The sequence below is a fragment of the Bombus flavifrons genome, chromosome 8 (assembly GCF_040668555.2).
Source record: "Bombus flavifrons isolate JBK064 chromosome 8, iyBomFlav1_principal, whole genome shotgun sequence".
Lineage (NCBI taxonomy): Eukaryota > Metazoa > Arthropoda > Insecta > Hymenoptera > Apidae > Bombus > Bombus flavifrons.
The window spans coordinates 13,266,657-13,293,063 of NC_138449.1; the positions used below are offsets into that span (position 1 = coordinate 13,266,657).

The 26,407-nt window shown below is 45.9% G+C and overlaps 1 long non-coding RNA gene across 10 annotated transcripts in view; it reads left to right on the top strand.

The window, feature by feature from the left end:
* The window catches only part of LOC138182687 (uncharacterized), a 240,271-nt gene that overhangs the window by 22,640 nt on the left and 191,224 nt on the right, over positions 1-26,407 (top strand). The window lies entirely within an intron of this gene.

Sequence of the window (26,407 nt, forward strand, 5' to 3'; positions counted from 1 at the left end):
CATCAATTTTTCCAACTAATTTCGCAGTGTTACGAGTATAAAATAGACAAACGTGCCAGGTATCTGTATAGTTGACTCACATTCATCGGAGAAAATATTCCAAATTTTCTAGAAATCCTTTGTATACGTTTCCCAATAACCAGACAATTAAGGTTTCCATCCGCACAGCTTTAATGAAATTTTATAAAAAAAATTCTAGTTTTCTACGTTCTATGTTCCAGTGGCAAAATTTCAATGTTGCATGAACGTTTTACTCAATGGAATTTGATCGGTGTTTTACACGGGTAGAGATGTAAGCGCATCGTTAGAGGTATTTTTCGTGGAGCGTTCCCTCGGTCGTCCTTTTGAAATCGCAAAGCCTGGTTTATTTCTCATCGTATCGGTTCCTCGTGTTCCGGAGCGCGGCGAAGACCGGCGCACGGAGTCGTCGCGTCGTTCTCGTTCTCGTCGTCATTTTTGCAATGGCCAATAGCTCATTTGAATGCGCCGCGGTTCCGTGCATCGTCGCGGTGGACGTTAACGATTCTTTTGTTTTACGTATACGCCCGTGGACTTGGCTCAAAGTCAGCGAACAGTTGAGAGGCAGACGGACTTGATTTAAAGCCGGCACGATATCTCGGGGAATCGCACTGCGCTTAACGAGCGCTGCCCCACGTGTATGCGTATACATAGCCGCAGACTCGCTTGTTCGATCGTCCTCTCCTCCGATTCTTCCTCCTCTCTTCCCCTTCTCGAATATTTTGAAAAAATACCCTGGCTATTATACGTCGGACACCGGTGTTTGCGTACAATGCGTGGATATTGTTGCGAAATGTAGGTCGGTGGTAGCTTCTTCGCACGTGTTCTGCCCACCAGTAGCCTAGTTTCCATTCTCATAGCGAACTATCGGCTCTTCGCCCCTCGGTACCCTATTTCCACGCTATGTACTTGCTCTGTTTGAAACTCGAGAGCAAAACTTTACAACTTTTTAAAAGACCATCGCCGATATTTTCTACAAGTTGTAACTTTTATTTTATCGCCACAGTTTTCGATAGTTTATCGACGTTTGTATTGCGTTTTAAATCGTACAAATCAAACTTTCCGCCACCGCAAAGAGCAAGAAGTTTAATCTCATCTTACGGACAAAACGCCAGAGGGGTGTCCCTGGTGAATCTGTCCCCACAGGCAACCGGTCTATTTTCCGATAGAAGCTTCCCCTTTTCTCACCCTGCCGCCCCATCAACTTCCCAACGGATAAACAATAAAAACAGGTTGCACGCCACGAGGGACCGAGGGACGAACATATTTTCGCGGTTCGTTTATTATTCGAATATCAACGACACGCCGGTATATCTCTTCTTCCATCCTCGGCGACCGTTCGTCTACGAATGAGAAAGGATGGAGGCAGAAGCGCTTGGATAGTTACAGCCGTTTACGCGTATTTGCGCTCGCGACAGGAGAAAGATTGGTGGTGAAAAGGGACGCGACTAGGTGCTAGGAAGGCGCGACAGAAAGCGTAATGCGTTTAGTGGTCGGTACGTGCACGGTGGGCCTTTGTCAGTCGTGTGGCAATGTGTTCATTCGTTGGGCAAACGGAGAGGATAGAGTATCGTTTTACGAAGGATACCGAGGGGATAATATATGGAAAGTATAAATCGAGATAGGGCCGTGCACGACGCCGATCTCGCGACATCGTTGCGCCCTCTTCCACCAATTTCCTCTGTCCACTTGGTTCGATGGATTCAACTATATCTGACGACGATCAGATTTGCATCTAGGAGGTCGACGGGTCATGTATATACGCTGGGTACTCGCATATCATTTTCTTACAAAAGCGACTTTCTTTTGCTTTGTTTTACAATCTTTCGTGATTCCTTTTATGACCTCTTATGAGAATGGTCGAGCAATTTTCTTATTGGTTTTTCAGCTTGATAAAGATATCCTCTGGGAAAGGTAGGTTTATGATATTACAAATTAAATAGGTTCGTCTTTTTATAATGTTGATCTTTTCATTTCTACGACCATCTTTACGCGTTTCTACGAGAAGTAGAAAGATTATGGACAAGCACTTTTGACTAGCGAACAATTTGGATCAGTTGTTTTTAACGATACATCTTTAGCGAGAATTTTCGTTCGACGTTTGTTTTTTTCTTCACCCGAGGAAGAAGAACGCCTCGAATCTATGCAGAACTGTTTGACGATGGAAAATTAATGTTTCAAAGGTATCTAATGGCCGATCGTAATCGAGGAATTTGATCGGTTCGTTATACGATCCTATGTCCTTCGTGTTCGCCGGTATCGTAATTAAATTATCGGTACTCGACATATCTTCCTTTTCCAGCAAATTCAACGATACGCACTGGCTAAAGTTCACTTGAGTGGCTCTCGACGGACAGTTTCCAGGTATCGTGCTTTGAAACGTGTCAGATTTTCAAATTGATCGCAGCTCGAGTGCCCTTAGACGGCCTAATGAAACTAATTCCTTGATTGCCGTCTGGTGCAATATCCGTTCGTTAACGTTGATTCCCGAATTCCTACGTATCTCTTGGATTCTCGGACCGGTATGTCGTGAAAAGCGTTACGTGCTTGCTCAGCATCCCGTAATTTCATTTCGCGACAGACTTTCTTCCGTTTTATTTGAACTTGTTTCGATCGCGCGAGAGCGTGATCTTTTAATTGCGCGCGCCGTCTTTTCCAATCGCACACGAAGACGATAATTTTTAGATTAGTCGCGGTTTAGATTCCGGTTCGATAAAATCAAATATGCTCGTGCCACGGACAGAGGAATAAAAGGCAAGAATTCGAGCGGCGTTTTGTTCGCCGAAAGAGCAGGCGAAACGGGCGATTTACAACTGGGCGGTATTTTTCACAGGGATCGTCGAAAGGAAAAAAAAAGAAACAAGAGAGCCGTAGAAATCGGTACATGATTGAGAAAAGTCCGATCGCATTTGGTTCTTGCTGTCGCCGCACGATGTGCATCCCCGGAGGCTGTTCGTTTGTATGCAGCGGACCGTCGTGTCCTTGGCGACTTCGATGTATGACTGGGCATTGTTAGCGGTGTCTCATCAGTTGTATGTGAAATTCACGCAAAAGTATAATCTTTAAGCGTCGTGGTCGCTCGTAAAATTGCTAAACGACACACGGGTATACCCTTTCCTCTTCGCCGGTGCGTCGGTTCCGTCGCGATCCAATATTATTCGACGACTTTTGTACAATTACGCGAGCGAATTTAACGACGACTTATCCTGCAGAAAATTTTACTATCGAATAATACGACTCGAAAGAGGGTTTAATCGCGTTCAGAGGTCAGAGGCGTACCGTTATGGTAATCCATCCGGCAGTTGGAATCATTTGCATCGTTAAAATGGCAACTACGTTCCACGTAGTGGCATTCGATATCACGAAATCTCAGCCGAAAGCACGAAAAGGTGACGAGGTCTACGTGCCTCGGACCTTCGGCTTGTCCGCATTTGGGAGTCGTTAGTAGGATCTGCGCTGGAGGGCCCTCTCTCTTTCTCTTTCCCTTTCTCCCGAGTTTCAAGCCAAGGGATCGCTCATTTTGGAAAAGCCTTAATGCAATCTAGACTCGGATCAGCGGATGGGTATAACGTGCTCCTCTGGGCGTTCAATGGCCCGTCGCCGTTGCTGTCGTCGTTGTCTTCGTCTTTCTCCTTCTCTGCTCCCTCCTCTTTCCACTTTCCATTTATTCCCCTTTCATCCTTTTCCTCCCTTTCTCTCTCTTTCTCTGTTAGACTTCTTGGTCCCGATCGTCCTTCTCCTCGTCGTTCTCGTTCTCCTCCTCGTCGTCGTCGTCGTCGTCGTCGTCGTTGTCTCCGCAGCACTCGCCCGTTTGACAGAAGCCGATGCATTCCGCACGACATCGCGACTGTCCTACTGCGTCTCGTCTCCCCTTATTTATTGCCGCGGGATCACGAGCGAGAGCCGGACAAACGGATCGATGGCCAGAACGGGCAGCGGAGAATGGCGCACGGACCTCGAGACATTTGGCATGTGCGTATTCAAATCCGTCTTGGACGACTCCGTTCCCTAACTCACGATACGACAGAAAAAGGGAAAAGGATGCTTCCTCGAGCGAAAGCCGGTGACGTTGATTGAATTAAAAATAATCGCGAGCCCCGATCCGCTCTTGACGATCCACCGGTGTCGTTGTGTGTTGTCCGTGAACGATCCACCTCCAACCCCTTGTACCCCACGGCTTTCGTCTCACCCCGTGTTTCGCAGGATCATCCCGATAGTCATGATTATGCGCCACTCGCGGGCCTTAATTAGACGACGTTCGTGAGAAACCGGCCTCTCGTGTTCTCGAAGATGAAAAAATCGCGATCGCAAGACGATTACGTGAGTAGAATAAAAGTCATGGAACGGTTGCCTCGTCTTTCGGGGGACCCACCGCTTCACCCATCCTCCTTTGCATAACCCTTCGTTTCTCTTCTCGTTTAATTGCGCAATCGGGGGAGTACACTGGGCTACGCGTTTAATTACTTGCGCTCGTTTACGTTTTCGTCCCGACTTGTTCACGTTTTTCCACACTCTGCCGTCGGTTCACCGGCGTTCCCTAGTCCATCGTCGAAGAAACCAACGTAGCAAAGCTAGTTTGGCTTTCGATGCACGCATTCCATGCGATCGATACGCGAAACGTCAGTCTCTTTCTGGCAGGCGTTAAACATTCGCCGCGGTGGTACCGGGCGGCGGTCGAGCTCCACTGCTCCTGCTCGTTTCCGGTTGTTATGTTCTCGAGAGGAAAGCGCTACAGGGGCAAGCAGCGAGTGTTCACGGCAAGAGGAACACGGGAGAATGCGAAGTCTCGAGGGCGCGTTTCGTGAAACTCGATGCCGGTGAATGGTTCGTGTACGCCAACTGTCGCTTTCGCCTGCTTCGTAAACGAAATTCACCTCGTCTCGCTTCGTTGCAAAATGTGAAGGCAAGCTTTTCGAACGTGCCGGATAAACTGTCATAAATTACCAACTTCCAAAACTTCCTTATATCCGTAAAAAAAAAAAGAAGAAAAAAGAAAGAAAGAAAGAATCGAGACGTATTGCACTATCGTAACTGACTTTCCCTTTCGTAAAAGAATCTGATGTTTTACTGTAATATATTCTACTGTGTACACTACTGGTAATATCACACTACTCGTACAATATAGCAGTTTTACTTGTAATTAAGCTTCTGCTTATTGGAAAGGATTAAATTGTGGTATTAAACGAATATTATAACTATATCGTACGGACAAACCACGCAAATCATCGATCGGAGTATTATATGTATGAGAGGAAGAGGGTTGTATCGCTTGCTTTTAAGCAATAGTTTCTACACTATTGTATGGCAACGTACGGCTGTTTCCGGAAGCATATTTGCGGTTAAGAGATTTTAACAGGAACTGCTGTATTGTTCGTTCATTAAAGTTTACCTATCGCCTCCACACACAGATTTGATTAATTACCTGGAAGCGTAAGTTGTTCTCCGTGCCAATTGGACGTGTCAGACGGTATAAACGTATATATGCATGTATATGTAACTCAGCATTCGATTGTAAATTGAAGCTGAACTTCATTTCAGCTGCCGTAGTTACTACAGCTACACTGACTTTCCCCGTGTGTCCCTTCTACAAAAGCTCGCGTCTACGTCTGTTCGATAATTTAATAGTCGCCACGCGGCTCGGTTCAACCGGTACACGCAGACGGAACGAATTTTATGACGCGAGAAAGTAACCGTTTCTATCCTTTAAATCTTCGCTATCTCTACGACGTGTTTGGCGCCGTATGAAACATTAAATCATTTTATAGCAGTTACGGTTACAGCATAGAGCGTCTTTTAGAATCGCAAACGCGACATTTCAGAGAACAGGAATTTTTCTATTTACGTACAATCTCTTACGTTATTGATATACGTTATAAGGCTGATCGTCCTATAAAAACGAGTCATCGATCGATCGACGCTTTCGATTTTCTGAATCGCGGACGTCGTTGATTCACGTAACCGGTGTCTGTTAAATTCGATCGCAGTTCACCTCGCGGTATTAACGATACTTATTAAATCGGCATTTCCCTCCCTAAGAGTGGCATCCTCCTTTCGCGTTAATCTCGTTATCTCGATCACGGGTCTTTCCAGGGTTTTTCCTAACTGCCGCCATACCAGGATTGATAATTCAATTAGACGGCTCACACAGTTGATTTAACTGCCGGGTCTTTCTGTACTAACGCTCTAGCATTGGAATTCACAATTCAATTAGAAGTTAAACGCCGGTAGCTCTGTACAAGGTATCAGAGTTAGCCCCCTGCAACTCTGCTGTGTACCCAACTCGCTCCTTCCGTCCTTCCTTCTCGCTCCTTCTTCCTGTCCGTTCCCTCGTTAGCGCCGTGTCCCTCTTTCTCCCTCATTCTCTCTCTCTTTCTCTCTCTTCCTCACTCGCATTCTCTTTTACGCGCTTCCTTCGTGCCTAGCTAAGTTCCTTCTTCGCGTTCTCATCGTTGTCCCTTCCTTTAACACCATCAAGGGCGAGACCATCTCATAATCTCGCAGCGTATGTCTTCGTTCCAGCCTAATAAAGTATGCAGCCTGAATAAGCAATGAGGCGCAGTGTCACTCGTGAAACTAACTCTTTAATAATCGCGCGTCACTCCGATCTCCGGCACCTTCCTCCTCGTTCATCATTCTACAGTTTTCTAGCCTAGAACCTGCCAGCTCCTCGACTATTCCGTTCCTTCTTCGTGAATAACACTCGAACGAACGCAAGTACCTGGATATAGATATTATATTCTATCCGATTTTATTTGCCTCGCAAGCAAATTGAGACGAATTAATGGAGAAGTGGTTGACAGAGTCTCGTCAATGATGAACGCGGACGATCGTGAAATGGGATAAATATATACATTCGTACTTTGGACATTTGTATGTTACTGTCGATCGGCAAATCCAGTACGCTCTTGTCATGTAATTTTCTAAAATCAACAGTATTGAGGAGAAAGGAAAAATGTTGTAAACGTTTACGAATTTATTTTGCACGCTGGTTTTTCTGTTTTCTATCTTTCATCGATAGAGGCGACACAAGAAACAATTTTTACTTTATCGCTGCAAAGTGGTTAACGCGCATTCTGAAACTTTCTTGAGCAAATTAAACGCTCAAGAAATAACGAGGACAAATGGTTCGAAAAGCAATTACAGCGAATTTTAGTGCGTACCCGGCGGGTTCAAACGTTGTTCCATATTTTCTATAAAGTACTGATTGCACTGAATAAACGCGAAGTAAAATTTGTGTTCACTTGCTGGACGTATTCATTGATTTACGAACTGTTTCCTGTTTTCACACTCTTTTTCTTTGCTACATGGAGCGCGCAATAGATTCGTCACGATTACGAAACGTTGAATCGAAACGATTTTTAAACTCGTCAGAAGGGAACTATTGAAACTCGAGTGACCATTGTGGTTCATTTATAAAGCACATACGTAATAACGAAGCCTTCATTGTTCATCATAGTTCGCGCAATCGCGTTTAATAATGAATATTTCTTTCGGTTTGTCCGGTGAAATTAGAATGAAATTTTTGCTATAGTAATTACCGCTTTTCTTCTTTCGTATTTCGCGTCAAAAGCACAAAGCACGTGCCTTTCAAGCGAAAAGGAGCACACGTCGCGCACGTTAGTCGTAACAAAAAGAGAAAGCGGGCAGAAGAATGAGAGAAAGCCGAAGTAAAAAGCGCTTTTCACCGCAACCAAATTGTAAGGAACGCTTGACACGTTTTCTTTCTTTAACATCGAGAAGAATAAGATCACGCAATAGAAGAAGGAAGTTTTTGGGGATGCTGAGGTTACAAATTACAACTTTCCTATTGTTATCTATCCTGTTCAAAGTATTCGACGATTCTATACTTTTATTTTCTATTCGAGAAAGATATGTTCATTAGGAACTCGAGCGATTTAACTAGAGCAAATTTGAATAAATACTTTCTACCTTAAAGTTTGTCTGAATCGCCTAAGCTTCAGCATCTGAATATTCTCTGTTCATCGGATTACTAATAACGTCGTTAATAACGAGTTAGACAGTCTGTTTTCAAACGTGGTTTGAAATTCGATCGCGAAGAAATTGTTTATAACCGAAGTTGGTGAATTAAAAGGCAAATTAGCTTACTTAGCTGGTCGTAAATCGTTTACTGTTTGCACATGGACGATTATAAAATGTTATCAAATCCGTCGAGTGAATTGTCGGCTAAAGAATAACAGGCACACTGGTTGGCCTCGATTCGGTTCCTGACAATGCAACAGTGGTAGCACGCGCAGATCGCGCTAATCGTGCCTGAAAATACCAGTCTTTACCGGTCACTCGCAAAGTCCACCTGTCCAATTATTAAAGAGCCGGCCGATATAGCACACACCTGGATATTTTTTCGACCACGCGTCTTATCCCGTTGAACTAGAACGGTGACGCTGTAAGGTACGTGTTCGCCGCGGCGGCTTTTGTTGCACCGTGAGAAATGATCGTTGCAAGTGTCTCGTTTTATACGCGAGACGAAGGTAAACCGGCAGAAGAAAAAGGTAAAGAACTTTGCTTTGCTTACGTCTGAGTGTACACGCGAGCATATTTGCCCGTTCAACGACGTCTATCAGTCGTACATCCGAGTTTACGTAATGCTGATTCTATTCCAGCGAATTTACGTCCAACCGTGCATGAGTTTATTGGGCGTGGCGATGTATGCTTTTCACAGATAACATGGATTAAGATGTATTACCGCGTGAGAAAAATTAATAGAAGAAATAAATTAGAAAACTCGAGTTGAAATGTAAGTTTAGTCGCTAGAATGAAAGTACCGCGGTGAAGATTCAACGTTGGAATTCGCACTGAAATTCCGCTGTTAAATTATATGTTCCGTGTTTGAATACGATCGAGTTTAATTTCTATCGTTAAATTGTGAATTTCAATTCGATTTTTGTCGTTTATCCTCGCTGGAAATCGCACGACGAATAGCGAAAGAAGAAAGAAAAATGTGGAAAATATCGGGCAGCTAGGAATCTGTGATATCGAGAGAAAATAATCTGTTTGGACGGACGTCGTTTATCAGTGACACGTATCGGGGTGGTGTACAACAGCGGGATCATCAGCAGTTCGGGTTACCATTGGAAGAAGGGATGAAAGTGAGGCTAGCCAGGACCGGAAAGGCCAGCCTTGTTCGGTCGGACGAGGTTTCAGGGAAATGTATTATCGATTTTCCTTGCTATCGATATCGCCAGGTATTGTTCGCACCATCAGACACATACGGCTGGTTTTTGCTTTTTTATGTCAGCGACGCGCGGCGATCTGTGCGAAAATATTGCTCTAACGATGGCTTTTTGGGGAGCGGGCGCGCGCGCTCTCCATCCGCGAGAGGAGGAGCGATCAGACGCCTGGAACAGGACCACGGGAAAAACGATAGACGATAGATCCAGAGAGAGGTAAAACCTGATGCGGGGCAAATCGTTAAACGCGAGCTATGATGACAAAGTACGACGAGCGAGAATCGAACGATAGCGTCGGGGATGAACGATGCGTCGACGTAGCCGCGTGAAACCCGGAGTTCGCCCCGATTCTCGTCACTTTTTTCCCTCCCCTCCTGTTTCTCTCTTTGTTCCCTGCCGCCTTCCCGCGGCCCGATTCGTTTTGTTTCCCCGTTGTTGTTTTTGTTTTCCACGTTTTTTTTATTTCTAAACGCATCCTTTCGAAACGCTCGAACACATTTTTTTTCTGACAGAATGACGGGTCTCGCGCAGATCGCACTTGTCGCCACGCACGAACAAAAAGAAACGAAAAAGCATAGAGAACAGATATGTATGCACAGGATCGTTGATAAATCCTGCTGTGCAGCTCTATATTTACTTTTCGATTGGCACCGTTCGTTGCGCGAAGTTGCTGTTTCGCGGATTGTTGCGTTAAAAGGAGAATAGATGTGTGTAACTCAATGCTGCAACATTTGTTTTTTCTCGTTATTCCGGAGAAAAGGCGCGCGCACAAAGCGATGAACGTTGTAAACGAAAGATAGCGATTTTTTATGCGCGCTTGGATGTGCAGTCGCATCTCCGAATAAATCCGTAACGCGAGCGTGTTAAAACGACTTTCGATTCAATTTTTTAAAATATAATTCGTATTTGAGCTAAAGTTGATCTTTCGAAAATAGGCAAAATGTGGCCGAGGATCGATAATTGAAATTTGTTCATCGAAGCGAATTTTCGGCAAAATTTACGACATTTTCGCTACGTACGCAATTGAGGAACAACCGGAGAACCACTGGTGATGACTCCGCCCAACTTGCCCACGTAAATCCACGAGGCGAGACACGCAATAAGATCAGATAGAGTATCGATAGCAGCCACGGGACGGTTATTGCAAATGGCTACTACCTCGAATCAAAATCTAATGGCTTTCAAAAACTAATGACTTACAAAAAGACGCGTATATATACGCGGCGGTGTTTGAGATTTAAACCGGAGCGGCGGTGCAATCAATATGATTGAAATTTTGTGTCAATTACTCTTGGCCGAGGAACGAATCGACTGAAAACCGAACCAACGGAAAGACGCAGTGAGAACGATCAACGCAGCTATCTTTTGGATCTCGAATTTCTAATGTAATTTATTAGCCGTAATATGGCAAATCGTAAAGGAGTTTTCGAATGGGAAGAAGGTGGGCGAACGTGGCTACAAAACGGAAGCTTAAGCGTCCGATAAATTACAATTTCCATGTACTATATTTCAATTTCAGAATTTTGTTGCATCGTCAGTTGTGGCGAGAACGGTCAGTAGCACACATTGTATACATTTCTTGGTCCCTTTTATCTCTCATTTCATTTGGACTCGTTGAGTCACGGATTCCATGGAAACGGCACAAGTATCTCGTAAAACTGAAACGTAAATTTTCAACGTTTAAGGGAGGGACGAACAATCGATTATTACTTTGTGCTTACGTGGATACCCTGGGCGGAACGATAAAGTACAAATGGCCCTCGTGAAACGGCACCTTTTAAGCAGCCATAACTCTTTTCCCTCCTTTAATTTGAGAATAGATAATTCGTTGGTGGCATTCGCCGCACAAGAATCGCCGGACAACCGTGACTCTGTGCGTAAAATGACTTATCGTGACCATCGGCGGCTGCGTGCACCGTGTAAATTTATAGAATTTTTTCACGGTCGATCTGTTGGTAAATTTCTCCGCCCAGTTTCGTCCTGTAGAACCGCGAAACGAAATTCTAACCGGAATCCATCTGGAATATATATGTATTTAGCGGTCGCCGTAAATTCACAAAGACGAATTCACGCGCGAAACCAACGACCAGTTACGCGCCGTTTTACGGGTTCGTTCCTTTTAAACTGTACTCGGAACTACTAGCATACCGATTACGGTGATTGCAGAGTTAAACATCGCCCTGTGCAGCTACGTCCTTGATCGTTCTCCATGTATTTTATCTTCAAAAGGGATTTTCTTTTTTCCCTTTCAGACTCTTCGATCGGTTGCTTTCGAACGTTAATTTTACCGAAGCGCTAATCCCGTTGACAGTTCTCTTTCATCGATTCTTTCCTTTTCCTCGCAAATATAACGCTCGATTCCATGTACAATTTCAAGATATCTTCTGTATAATTTATCGTTTAACGAATAATTAATCGACGTTCGTTATAGTATGGCGAATCGAGAGACAGGTCGAAGCGCTTTCTATTCGAATTGTCTTTTACCTTTGGACGATTCGGTGTATCGACCGCATCGACGCGAGACTGTCTATCGAAATGAGAAGAATCCGTAGAAAAGTGAGAAAGTCGGGCGAGCCATGTCGATACGCGAGCGAAGAAGGACGAGATGGAGAAGAAGAGGAACGACACGAAGGAGCGCATCCCTGTCGTTGGTTGCGGCCGCACGAGGGGAAAAGGGAGTCGAAAACAGGTTCGTACATTCTAAAAGGACGGCGTGATTCGACTGCGTGGCCAGTGTCGCGTCTCGATCCCCCGAAATCAGGAGCTAGCGTAAGGGACTGGCCTTTATAATGAAGCGATAGAATGCGAAAAATTCTCTAGCTCGACAAGCGGACGCGCGTTCGTGCGTTTTCGAGCGCATTGTAAAAAGGGGAAGAAGCGTAGTCGCGGGGACCTCTGACGCGGTGAAGAAAAGGGGGGACAGAGATGAGAGGGGAAGAGAAGAGGGGCTGCATCTGGAAGATCGGAGGTAGAGAGGAGAATCGGGAAAGGTAGGACGAGGATGACGAATTGCGTGGAAGCCACGGGAGAGCCTCGGGCTTCTCCGTGGAGGCATTCATAGAAGACGATTTGCGGACTGGGTTCTGAATCTTTGGTACCTTTTTACCCTTTTCCTTCGTCGGCATCGGGTAAGAGTAGGAGATGATGGGGAGGACGACGAGGAGGGATGGAAGAGAATGGACAGTAGGAGGGAGAAGGTGAGGAGGGCCGAAAGGGCCGGGGGGGTGTTATTAGCGAGTCGACTCTGGCGGCTGCCACGACGGACCACACACATCGTCGCATCGCGAACGAAGAAACGGGAAGAGACGCGGAGAAAGGAAAGGAGCAGGTCGACAGGGCAGCAGCGAAATGGAAGAGAGAAGAGGAAACCGATGAGAAAGGGTAGAGCTACGCGAACAAGAGAGACGAACAGAGACGGAACCTTTTGCTCGACCGCTTCGACGTCTCTCCGTCATTCTCTCTGTTGCGTGTATCAACCGTCCACCTCTTTCTTCCCTTCTTTTCTTCTTCCGCTTGTCCTTCCTTTCCTTTCGTCTTACCTTTCGATCGGTTTTCGATCGTTACGTCCACAAGCTCCAGCTAACCATTATACACTCCCTTCACGGACGCCCGTTACGTTTTATGTCTTTATCCTCGCGCCAGTGTGTCGATTAAGATGAAAGCGTCGATGACACCTCTGGAGTCCTCTGTGACTTTGGATCTCTGTCTCTTTCTCTCTCTCTTTCTCTCTCTCTGTTTCTCTGTTTCTCTGTCTGTCTCTCTCTATACCAGCGCTTCGTATTCTGAGAGACGCGTCTGTAATTGCGGGGAGAATGGCGAACGATGGCAATAATGGGTCGACCGCGAAACGCACACTGCGTTTTAACGCTTTGAATTCGGATTGTCACTGTCCGGTCGGATGAGTAAGCAGAAAACGAGGAACCGAGGGATCATGCAGCGAATGAAACTAGATCCATCCGAGATAAATGTTGGTCATTGATAAATGTTCGTGTTGGACGGTCGAACTGCTTGAAACGGTATTAAGGACATATCATTCGAAGGAGCATTCCTCGAGCAAATGACTACGTAAGACGCGCAAGGTGTAAAGTAAACGAGGAGTAAACGGACGAGAGTAAACGAAGCTTCCGCGCGATTAACACGGACTTGGATTATTTGCATACACGAAAATATCGTTAAATCGACTTTACGACGGCGCCACTGCAAATCGAAGCTGTCATACGTCGTATAAAACCGGATCAACATTAAGATCGTCGAGATTTATGCCCGATTATATTGCGCTTACTAATGGGATGACTTTGAGAAACACGACTCACCAACTGTATCCCTTGCCGATGAGAAAACAAAACGCATCACGGCCGTTATTACCTGGCTCGAGTTCTGCCAAAGAATGTCGCGAGCCACGACCTAACTGCTATTATCGAGGATTAACGTCGCTCGGTGGGACTTAAGCCCAATTTTAATTGCGGCCCGATGTTTCGAGACGCGGCGTGGAAAAAAGTCGTTTACCCATACTGACCATACTCGATCCATCGATGAACCGGTTTATCGGTCGAAGTTGAAAGGATGTCACCCGGCTTCGTGTAGAATTCTGTCTGGACGCATCTCGAAAGGACACCTCGAAAGCTTGTCTTTGCTACCGTTGTCGGGGATTAACGTTCGCTTCGTCGCACGTGATTCAAATTAGGCGGCCTCAGTTTGTAATTTCGTTCGATCCTCGTTTCTGCCTTTAAGCCATTCCAGTGGATTTATCTTTTTACATATTTTTCACCAATTTGTTTTCCGACATAACGTTCTATTCGATCATCAGGAGGATTTCGCCGCGATCAAAGGCACCTCTTTAATCAGTCTCCGATTCTCCTTCTGCCAGAAACGCGTAGCTCGTCAAAAGAAATATCTGGAAGGTCCTTAAACTTGGCACAGGACAGTTCTTCCGAGACACTCCCATCGACATTCTCGAAAGGGTTTCAACCGTCGAGTCTGACCAATCGACGCGCGGCACCCCAGCTTCGATAGCGTTTCCATGTAGAGTCAGGCTTGGAGCGCGATCCCCTTGTTCGTCAGATTTTCGTCAATCTCTAATAGCCGCGCTACCTGACGAATAATCCACCGAGAGCTTTTCATTTGCTCACTCGCCCGCATCCGTAACACGCGTCTCTGTCCACATTCGTGTACGCACACGTGCACGAACGTCGCGATTCCACGTGTATTTATTGCTAGAAATCGGCCTGGTACGAGCTCGCGTGCGCAAACTTGCGAGTATCGTATTTCTCGCTACCCGGGGGGTGCCGGGGCCCTTTTAATTCCGCGTGTAAGACATTGTCCGCTTTAATTACCTACTCTTCGTCGTCGATGGTGGCCGACGGCCACGAATGAGCCCGCGGGGAGAGTACGCTCCTATCTTCTTCGCGCTCTAGCCTTCGCGATCGTCTGTCCTTCGGAACGAGAAAGAGAGGAACAGAGAGGGAACGGTCGAGATTATATTGCGGCTTATGCCGCGCGACGATCCCTCTTTCTCCGCCATGCCGCAGACTTTAACACGGAGTGGGAACAAATTACTTAGTAATACTCCTGGCCGAAAATTTCGCGCCACCTGCGGTTTTGCGGCGCGTACCTGGTCCCGCGTGCACGTCGCTGCGGTGTCGTACAAACGAATGCTCTTGCGGTTGCGCCACGTTACGTTTTCGAAAAGCCACCAGAGAGACTTAGACTGGCTAAGCTGCTCTCTAAAGGCGAAGATCCTACGAGCTGCGCTATATTACTCGAGGTACATACTCGTATAAATAGAAGAGCGAAGGTTGGCAGCTATATTATTGGTTCGTTTTGTCGAATAGAACGGTGACGTCTCGTTTCAGATTGTACGGCGAATTCGTAGGAAATTGCGGCTGGGTTATCGCGTATCAAATCTGTATTAAATTCAACGTTAAAGATTTACGTCTCAGGGTATCACGGCACAAACTCGATAATTCGATCGATTAATTATCGCAAACGGTTGCTCGTTGCACAAGTATGGCTCGATGCTCTGTTTAGACCTCTCACGCGTTTCTTAACTCTACGCCAACTGTCCGAAGTATTTCTGGAGATTTATGTACATTATTTAAGCGATGAAGCGTTCTGCTAATGAAAAGATGCGGCGAAAAAGAGTTGACCGATGTTTTGTACACATTTTGAACGAGGATCTCCGTCATTTGGACGTGGTCGTTAATATTCAACAGAGGCGGGCGGTGCAGTTTCCATTGTAGAAATCTTTACACCGGCCGAGTCACACGAATCGTATCTCTTGTTTGCTTGATGACAGAAAAAAGTGCCGCTAGGAAAAAGTTGAATGCTATAAGAAGGATTATGTTATTACGACCACATTTTTCTCGCAAGTGGGGCTGTACTTTGCAGGTGCATCGTTTAGGTGATCATTTTTTGAAACAAGAGTCGTCTCGCTGTACCGAACATCAGCCGGTTTTTCGCACGAAAGTATATAGTTACATTGATCGAAAGGTGTCCGGTGCTTTCAACAAATTCGCCCGATGTTTATCCTCTTAACGAGCAAAGATAGATCACCCTTTCGTACGTACGAAATTTTTCACTTGTCCATCTCTTATTCCGCAGCTCTTTAAATAAACGTCAATGTGAAGCATGATCGTAGGATAATGCCATTTTAAATCGCAGTTAGATTTTGGTTTGACGTAGCGTAACGCTGCCAGCGTGCGCATCTGGATTAACGTACACTGTACTTGTACTTATTTAAATATATTTCTATTGCACGTTCATTCACGCGTTGCTCTATCGGATAACCTCAATATGGTTCAAGCTGCTTATAGAGCAACTAAAATTTTTCGCACGATCGAATCTGTCATTCGATGTTTTGATCGTATTAAAATCAGTTTCCGTAATTGAAACAAACGTTACCGTGTTGGGAATCAGACGTTCGGGACAACGTCTCGTTACATTCAAGAGAACAAGGGATCGAAATCTGTTTCCCATTATACTCGCGACGCTGGTTCTATTCGTGCCATTCGATTACGTGGTTATTTTCCTGATATACGCTGCGTTAATCCGCGATGCGGAGAACTTGCGGGAAGGAGCGAAGGCAGATTCCTCATCGGCAGAGATGCGCGGCTTTTATTCGACTTTATTCCCGAAAGTTCGTCGAGGCCATAAAGCGTGCCCGCGAATTTCGAGTTAAATCAAATTCGTTCCGCGAAACGGTCCTCCCTGGGAAGCGTTTCACGCACGCAAACGAGATTCCACGGCGACATTACCAATCGTTCATTCCGCACGGTGCACTATTCACGGGGTTATAAGGCCGCTTCTTCGTATCGCGAACACACGCGTGATCGCGGCGCGAGGATCGTCGAGAGGAAGGGACGACGAAGGAAAAGAAAGGAGACAAGACGAGCGCGGTAGAAGGGAGAAGGGACGAGAATTGGCGCGGCATAAATTATTAGGCGCACTTTTAACGATTTTTCAAGCAACAATTCTGATTAACCGTGAAGGGACGGTTCAATAATTTGCGGTCACAGTTAAATCACGTCGCGCGCTGCCTTGAGAAAAGGGCAGTGTACGCGAAAGCAAGTGTACCGAGTTTTTATCGTTATTACTAACGCGAGAAGAAGCGGGGTAAAGGAGACGAAGAAGAAGAAGAAAAAGAAGAAGAGGAAGATGGAAAAGTACGAGCTTTCGTTATCGCCAATCCAATAAATATCGGGGAGAGCAACGAAGTAGGCGCCTAATCCCCTATAACTCCGACTGGTCCGTATCTTCGGTTGAAAAGTATTCGGGTAGGAACTTGAAAGAGCGGCGAATAGTTTCCGAGAAGGAACCGGCACGCGGAGAGGAGGAGGAGGTCACAGAGCCGCGTATAAAGACAGAAATGCTCGCGTGAAAAAGCGTCGTCCTTGGGTTGGTTCGCGTGCGAATCGTTCGCTTGGATTTCGGTTCGTGTTCTCCATTTGAGGCCATAGGGCGAGGAGGCAAGCTCCGCGAGGTCATACGCGTGACATATACGCGCGTGGACGTTCGGAGCGTGGAGGGCTATACGAAGCCGGCAGATGCCGGCGGTGGTCTGCCAATGGTCCCGCAATATTTCATAATTAGCCGTGATGCCCGTACATCGTGGAATACACACGCGTGTTTATCCGTGTACAGATGCGGCTATTCGATTTCCGCACACGAGACCGTGTCCACTCGCGCCCTCCGTCATGCTACGCCACGATGTTGTGCCTACACATGCCCGATTAAATGCCGTATTAACTTCGGGGCCCTTCATATTTTAGACCCGCGTATAGACGAGGGACCGCGAGAGAAATGCTTTCGCGGGGGAGGACGCGAGAAGGTGGTATTTTCGGTTGGTTATTGGTCGGAGAGAGGGACGAGAGAGAGAACGAGAGGGACGGAGGATCCTACGGATAGCCTGTTGGCGAAAAGGGGTTAAGACATGGAAGAAATAAAACCAATTGGAAAAGAAAAACGAAGCGGAGAAAGGGGGCAAGGTGGGGAAGAAACGAAAGTAAGGGAACGCGAGAGAGGGGAGAGGTCGGAATCAGTGTAAAGTTAAAGAAGACGAAGAAGACGGAGGAGAAGCGAAAGAAAAAACGAGGCGAGACGAGAGAGGGAGGAAACATCTCACGTCTCAAGACATCGTCAAGTGATTTACGCGCACGAATGTGGCGTAGGTACGATAATTAACCGAGGAGCCGCTTGGGCCCCGATCGCGCCGGAGCTGCTTTTCACTCTGCTCCATTCGACCGCGTGGGCGGTCTCTCGGGGCCCCGTCCAAATTTGACACGCGTATCATAACCCTTCCGACTTAGTTCCCTCGCCTCCCATGTGCGTGCGTGCGCGCGTATCTGTACGTGCCGCAGCGAGCTAGCACATTCGCGGATTTCAGCCGAAAGCTACGAGCTCCGGGCTGTACTTTCAGGCTCGCTTCGACTGTGATAGACGTTATTAAGTTATACGCTGGCCAGCAACCTTTCGCGTTAACTTTGTGGGAATTTTTCTGTATCGTTACGAAGCTGTTACCCGAGTACCTTTGCAATGTCTTGACAGATCTTTCTTACCGTTGGCGTTTCTCTCAACTTATCTACGCTGGTATCGTTCTCTGAAAACTGTTCGTTCTTTTCATTTATGCTTTCCTTCGTCTGAGATATCGGCATCTATACGCAGTTGTGCTATCGGTTCTTGGACAAGAACGGCCGCAGCGATAACAGCGGCTTGATTAAAAGCACCGCGTAGATAGTAAAATATGAACACGGGTCGCGTCGTGAAATTCATGTTATCGGTTAACTGAAGTGGAACTTTGCAAGATAAACGATCGTGGCTGGCGAACGAAATCCTGATTGAAATTGGATCAAACGGGACAAACAATCGATCCTGACGCCATTTTGCCTCCTGAACTTTCGTCCTGTTGACGCGCGCCACTTTTATTTTTGCCGCTCTTCTTCGTCTTTTTTCGGCTCGTCGAGGTGCAAAGGGCGACCCGGTATTTATGGGAATGTCCGATAGTTCGTGAAGCCTTGGCTTCCGTTCGCAATTGGATCGAGCAAGACAAACGATCGATCGTCTCTCGCGTGTTTTACGAGTGCGCCAGCGATCAGTGTCGCGTCACTGTTCATCGTGGACACGTGGTAGAATTCGGATTCGACCATCCGATGAATCAATGACGTTATTCGTACGTACACGTACGGCCCCATATGTCCTGGATATTTGTAACGTTAATGTTCAACTAGATCGGGGACGACGTTTATCTGGCGACGACAGAACGTTGGGAGGAGACTGATGAACGTAGACGACGATCACGTGGGGTGGTCCGTGCGTCTATGCAGTCGTTTTTATATCTATCGACTATGGCGGTTACCTCTCGGTCTGATACACGGGCTAGGAATTCGCGAAATTCGAATGCAACTGGCAAATTGCTGTCCAAGAATCCGACGGTGGAATTCCATTGAACGAAATGCCATCACCGTGTTCTTACCTGGACGCGAAGGAATGGAACCGGAGATCCGATTTCAGGCCCTCGCAGCCCTTCGAATCTAGGACACACGTTTGCTCGTGACGGCCGTCGATCTTTGTCACAACTTAGGCCGAAATTTTCAATTTCCTCGCTGAATAGTTCTCGAGAAACCGAATTTGTATTTTACGTCGATATTCGAATGAAGAGAACGAGAATTCGTAGAATGCCTTTGAAAATGTACAAGATAATTTATTTGATAATTCGAACGACGCAAATGGAAATAGAGACGCATCGTTAGACGGTGGTTTTGCAACAGGAAGATGAAGCAACTTACCAAAGTAAACGAGTGGCTGAATAAATGCTTCTTAGGATACAGTAATACCTTTTAGTCGATGCGATAATACTCGGCATTTGGGTTTCTTGCTCGCTCGCTCTCTCTTTGCATTATCCTTCTCAGTTTTGCTTAGAGCGCTCGGTGCCTCGACGGTAAATCCTTCGACCTCTTCAGGGTTGAGTGGTATGGAGAGTTGTCTACGGATTAGAGTTCTATAAGGACTTGGTCAAAGTGGGCTGAGAGTAAAGGGCACTCGAGGAATACACGCAATGTTAAAGAGCAACGAGAAAAATAAGAAGGTAGAAGGGAGAGCTGTGGTAGGGAACTCGGCGAAGCGAGAAACTACGAAACTTCACAAAACACCAGTTCTCGCATAACACAGAGGAAACGTATACAATCGATTTACTACCAAAACCTCTTCTCCGTACCATCTCGAAAGATGTGATCGAAAACTATTCAATTTCAAATAAACCGCTCTGTATCTAACGATATCGTACGCACTCGGCTAAAGAAAGCAGATAATCACGGAGAGAGAACTCTTCAACGAAACGTAATCCTCCTATAGAACCTAATCCTTGAAAGCTCTAAACGACCCCTATCGTGCGCCACTCTACGTATTTGCTTCATAGCAGATGCACGCTAGCATGTGAAACGGCGTTACCATTAAGGAAATTCGTGCACGATGCAGGATAGTGATCAAAGCGTAAAGTGACCGATACTAGGCAGCGGGAAACGCGGTTGGTTTGCCGCGTAGCCTCTATTTCAGCCGCGATATTTCAGTGGCGCGGCTGACAAATGAGCGGCAATTGCTACTTGGTACAGCGGCGGCGGCGGCGGTGCACGAGTAACCCGGCAACAACTTTCTAGCGTACCCAGCCACCACCAACTCCGTCACCACCACCACTATCGCCACTAGCATCGGCGAAGGCAAATGATTTACCCCGTAATACCGATAGCTTGTATGATCGATTCGAACGTTAATGCCGGTTGGATGTACGCCGGGCGTACGTTTCAGTTGCGCGACTACCATCGAATGTATTTCTCTTGGTATTACACGCGGCATTGATGCCCGATACGCGAAGGGAACCCTCACCAATGGCATAAGCAACGACGGAATTGATGTTTGTACGCGTACTCACTGCTATGACTATGAGAGTCATGTATATTTACGCAGTCTTAGCCCTCTGGCCGATTTTCCGTCGCTGAATCGCATACACGAAGTGTCTGCTAATCTCGACCGGTCTCTGATTTATCGGCTCTATCCTCGCGTCAAAGTAGAAGATTTTACGTATGTTTTATGACGGTTTGTACCGCGAACTCGAGCAAAATTTGAAATTTTCATGATCTTCGTTCGTCTTCCTGATTTTGGTTTTTTCTTCCAATTAGCGGAATATTTGTCAGAGTACGATAGAATTTGATAGGCTACAGAGCGACTTGCAGGTTAAATGGAACATGTTGCATCATTTATAGGTTTCGAGTCTTTGGATTTCCGTGAAAATTTAACGCAAAGCCGGCTGATTCGGACCGAAGCAGAATCACATGCACAGGATGTGTCGGTTAATTCAAGATGCGACCACATCCACCGAGTTTCTCTCGTGTGATTGCGCGTGTTCGGCTTTGCCAGCGTTCTATGTATAACGTGGCAAGTCAGCTATTAAAGCACGGTTACAGCGCTGTTTTTAGAGAGGCAACTCTGTTGAAAATCGATCAATTCCGTTCGATAGGACGAAATGTGCCAACGGAACGTCGATAACTCTGATTTATAGCGGTCTTGATATATCGAAGATACGTAAAATTACAACGATTACCACGAATACACAATTGTTGCGATGCGATGAAGCCGTGCCTCGCCGACGTGCAGATCGTCTTAAATTTACCAGCGCGTCGTTATACCTTGACGCGTAGGAAAAAGCTCAATTACGGAGGAAAAATTCATTCATTCCGGAGAATCGTCATGCATATCTGGCATTGTCTCGTATCTCGCCTTGGCAAAGCATAGCCGCGTTATTGACGTATTGCGGTAGCAAAACCGGTTTTCCTGGTCGCGGCTCGTCGGTTGGTCGGGTCACAAGTAAAATTATTCCCGTCATTAAACTGACGTCCCGGCGCCCTGGAGATGAGGGCGCAGCGTTTACCGGTTTTATGGGCACTTGCATTTTACTGGTTTAATCTCTCTGTGCGCTGTCCGAAGGCGGTGCTTGAACACGCGGCGCGCTATACCTATCCAGCCACCTACTTCTAGATCCTTTAATCCTTCGTATTTGTATTCATTTCTTGAAATCTTCATTTGGACTCTAATTGACTTGTTCGCCTCGTTCTCTCTCTCTCTCTTATACATCTTCTTCTTCGTTTAATGGGAAATTCTTTCGACGTGTTAGCCTTTAAGCGCCCGAGGAGCGCGATATCTTTTCCATCGTGAACTGACACTCGTGAATTTATGCGCGTTGATGGTTTTCACGAATGTGTCCGAAATTTTTTATTTGCCGTTATAGAATTATAGAATTTCACTGCAGGACCTGAACATGTCGGGTATCTTTCTTCGCCGACGATGAAAAATTCTCCGTTATTTTGAATAAAATTAAGCAAACTCGCTTCCTCGAGGAGATTGTCTCTCTCGTTTTTTTCCCATGAATTCCGACGGAATCAACTTCCTTCCTTAATTATGCACGAGCAATCTGCTTGGCTGTTATTCGAAACGCTACGGAAAGTTGCCTCGCGATATGTATACGGTGGAACATGGTCTGCCCCTCGCTTTTGTTCCTGTCGCGTCTACCTGCTTGTCGCATCTTGAGGCTCCGGTGATTGCACGACGGAAGCGTTTCCTTTATTTTCCAAACTTCCAACAACCACGATGCTCGACCTCGGCTTCACCTCCTGTTACCTCCGCGGATATTACGATCTTCCCTCACGAGTCAGAGTTGTTCTTCGTGGAAAAGTTTAACGAAACCCGATTCGTATTTCAGCGAAGATTTGTCTTTGTTTTCCCTCCTATTTCTTCTAAAACGATAAAACTAAACTAGAAGGTACGCTGACTAGATCTTACAGTTCTTGTCAACTCGAATCTCGAACCTTGAATCTTATACGGCGCCAATGTTGTCGTAGGAGAAAAGCAACTGTAGAAGCATTCGCGGTGAGATATGGTCGTTAGAGATAGTTTTACGACACCGCTGCACTGATAGTACGCAGAAATGACGCGGAATGCGTCAACAGTGCTCGAGAAGATGAAAACACGGAACTGCGTGGTTCTTCCGTTTACTCCGAGTCGCCACAACCAAACTGTCTGTCTTTTAATCTTTAGGTTACCGATGGATACTCCTTAATTTCGCCGATTAGAATCTTTCTGTCATCCTCGTTCCTTCTTACTATACCGCGGCTGTCTATGCGAATTGATATCTTTGTGAACATAACTAGAGAGAAATCTGTTTCTTTTTTCAAGTATTATAACGAGTATAAGTTCAATTCTCCATAAGCGCATAGACATTAGGGATAATAAAATAATCTGACATTGTACGAAAGCGTTACAAAACGAACCGAGACAAATGAAAGAAGAAAGAGATTCTGCCAACGAGCAAGCTGTTCTCACGGTTGCTCCTTTGATTTGTTCCTTTCAAGATTTCGATACTTTGGTGAAGCGAGTGTGGGGTGCGCGGAGATATAAGACGGGAAAGGGTGAAAGACGTGCGCGGGGCTACAGAGAGGCCAGAGACTTGCCCGCATTGCCAGGCGCACTTTGACAAGCAAGAGAGGCTTTTAGAACAATAGCACTTCGCACCTCGAGTGCGTTACCTATTCTTCTGACCAGCAAGATATTATACGTCGAGAGAACAGACCCTGTTGCCGCGAATACCATAGAACAGTGGAGAAAAAGTATAGGTATACGAGCCTGTCCTCCGCCATTGTGCGTAGAAAAAATCTTGCGTATCTTGCGAATAAAAAGATGATGGGTTTATAGTCTGTCGTCTACTCGTTCGATTACATTAGATAGGAAGCGATAGAGACTTGCGATTCTGACGAGTTTCTTTTATTTCAAACAAAGATGTAAAGTAGCCTTGCGTTTATCGGCGAAAGTACGTCATACAGTTCGTTTTATTTGTTTATTTTATCCACCACCCTTAACAACGATAAATAAAAGCATATTGTTCGTTGTAGTTTATTGCAGCTATCGAACTATCGGAATTTTGCATCGAAATTGTCGAGGTTCATATCAAAAACGCGCATCTCGTAGCGATTTAACGAAAATAAAGTTAGGTGGTAAAACGTTGCAACAATGTCTCTCAAACAGCTTCGATTTTGTTAAAACGAAGGTACGCGTTTGTGAATCCGAGTTTCATTCAGTTAGCCTGTAAATGACTCTATCGTCGAACGCGTAAGCATCGTAGCTGCCAATGAATGGCGTAGCGTTTAATTCGACGAATGGAGCTTGGTGATTCTCATGGCGTGAGAAAGCAAACGTGGCACGGACGAAGTCGAAGAAAATGCGTGCATATACATATATTTGTTGCGGTCACGGGATCGGACAATCCGTAATGCGCTGCTGAATCTCGACCGCCTACGTTGAAACCGCAACCGCGATGCAGATTGTCTCGGGAACCGCACGGCTCGATATACAGCCGAAGTTGACCGATTTTGACGCTTTACGAAGTACCGGCGAGGGAATTGCCGCGATTATTCCTCGTCGTGCGGTACATTTTTCGTGGGTACGCGTGGACGCGTTGATTTCACGGTCAGAGGAAGAAAATTGAAAATCGAAAGTCGTTCTTCGGTTCGCGCGTAATCGTAGAGATATAAAGAAACCCGATATAACAATAGAAACAGAACGTTTCGAAAAAATCGCTTGTGTCCTTGTCTAATAACGCATATACACTTGTATAGCAATTGCGTACGTGTAACTCGATCAACTAGCGGCATGCGTAACTAGATAAGAACAGAGGACAGAAGGGTGCTCTATGGAGCGTACTCTTTCTATTCTCATTATCGCATCCACTTACACGGTAACATACGAGTCTTTCGCTTTATCTTTATATGCGCGTAATCGATGTCGCAATTTCGGAACTACCTTCATTGGAATTTCCAATTTTAAAGACAAACTTGGCGATAAAGCGTCGAGCCAAACGCTTGAAAAACGCCTTAGTGGCCGTTTGATCTAAATCAGTAGTATAAATCGTTTACTAATTTCAAGGCGTCGTTTGTTACGCTATTATCGAAAGATAACGCGGGATATCGCGACGCTGTCGTTAAAATAGAAACTCCTGCGTAACGATCTCGACCGAGGCAAGAGTCGAGAACAGGTTTCCACCGGGTCAGGATCGCCAGTTAAGTTGTACGCGGCCAAATGAAACACTTTGTACGACATGTCGCTTGTTCTTGTTGCCGTTCCTCGATTCCGATAATTTCGATAATTCTTTCGTCGCGCCCGTCCGATCTCCATCGCGCCCCTACCATCGTTGCGTTGTTCGTAGGCCGGTTGTCGGCTGGACTCTGCATAATGCACACGATAGCGAATGTGCTAACGATCCGCTAAGTTCGACGACTAATTAGATCAGCCGGTCGAATGTAACTAATACGAACGGGCGAATGCAAATGATAGCTAACGAACGACTTCTCGGCCGTCCGGGACGAGGCGAAACGAAAATAAAAACGGCCTGACCCGAGTTTTTTCGATTACCGATTGGATTCGTGCGATCGCGGCCCCGCGGTCAAATGAACCCCGCATTTCGATTAGGTGCTTCGCGAGAGGTTTTATGCATGCATTGTGGCCGTCGGCCGGGCACAGTCCACGGTAAAAGTTTCTGGTCCATCGTCGTATAAATCCGACACGCTCGTACAACCGGTGAAATAAAAGCGAACGAATTTGTCGGCGTTCGTGCAACCCCTTTTATTCGCGTTTTATCGTCACTGCTCGTTTCGTTTTATTGACGAGCCCTTACCGTCGTACGATCCTATTGCATCGTGTCCTTTGATTCGTCGAGGAATTAGAAAATCCTTTTTCATTATGCTGTCGCATACGGATCGGATTTGAACAGGCGTTGTTAGGAAAATCGAACGTCTTAGAATGTTGCGAGTAATTGTTCGGTCGTAGACAATATTTTTTCGTTGTTAATCGCGATGTCGCCGGTTGTATCTGAGATAGGTTCTGTATCTTCGTTCCGCGCCTGAAGTTTCGTTTTTTTGTCTCCTTTTCAAGATTCACCAGGTCTAACTGGTTCGCTGTTTGAAATCGATCGGTTTAAATAACTTGGACGAATTGATATGATCGCGCAGGCTTGCCGCGTTTGCGTAACGAGTACAATTAAAAGCAATTGTAAAGGAGGATTGTATTTTAGGTGTACGAGCTGCAGCCAAAGTAATTATGTCTCGTCGGCTGACAGTTACATATGTATAAATGCTCAATTTGCGCGCCAGCGCGCGAAACATTAATCTTATTATTTTAATTACAAAGGATCGGAGGGGCGCTCCGTTCGGCGATGCCTTATAAATATAGATGTCGACCGCAGGTTTTTGACCATGTACAGTCCGCCAAAGTAATTCCTCCAGCGGTTTTTTCTCGCTCTATGTTCGTCTCCCAGTGTTTCATAACGTTTCTTACGTCGAGTCGACCAAATCTCCGTTACGTGGACACAACGCATCCGGATAGACATTCATTTATTATGAAAATATCCTAATTCTTCAACGTCAAACTCTTCCATCCTTCTTGGACCAATAAATTTATTTTTCCAGTAGAGATCTAAAAATGGCGAAATTCGAAGTTCTTCGTGAATCTTGCGAGATGCTTAACGGTATACGCTTTTGTCCATAAGTTTCGGGACACACGTGAGTATGAAAAATACAGGCGAAGATCCGACGCTTCCTGGAATTAAGCAAATTCACTCGTTCTGAAGATTCCTCGAATCAAAAATCGTATCATAGGGATGTAGCATCGAA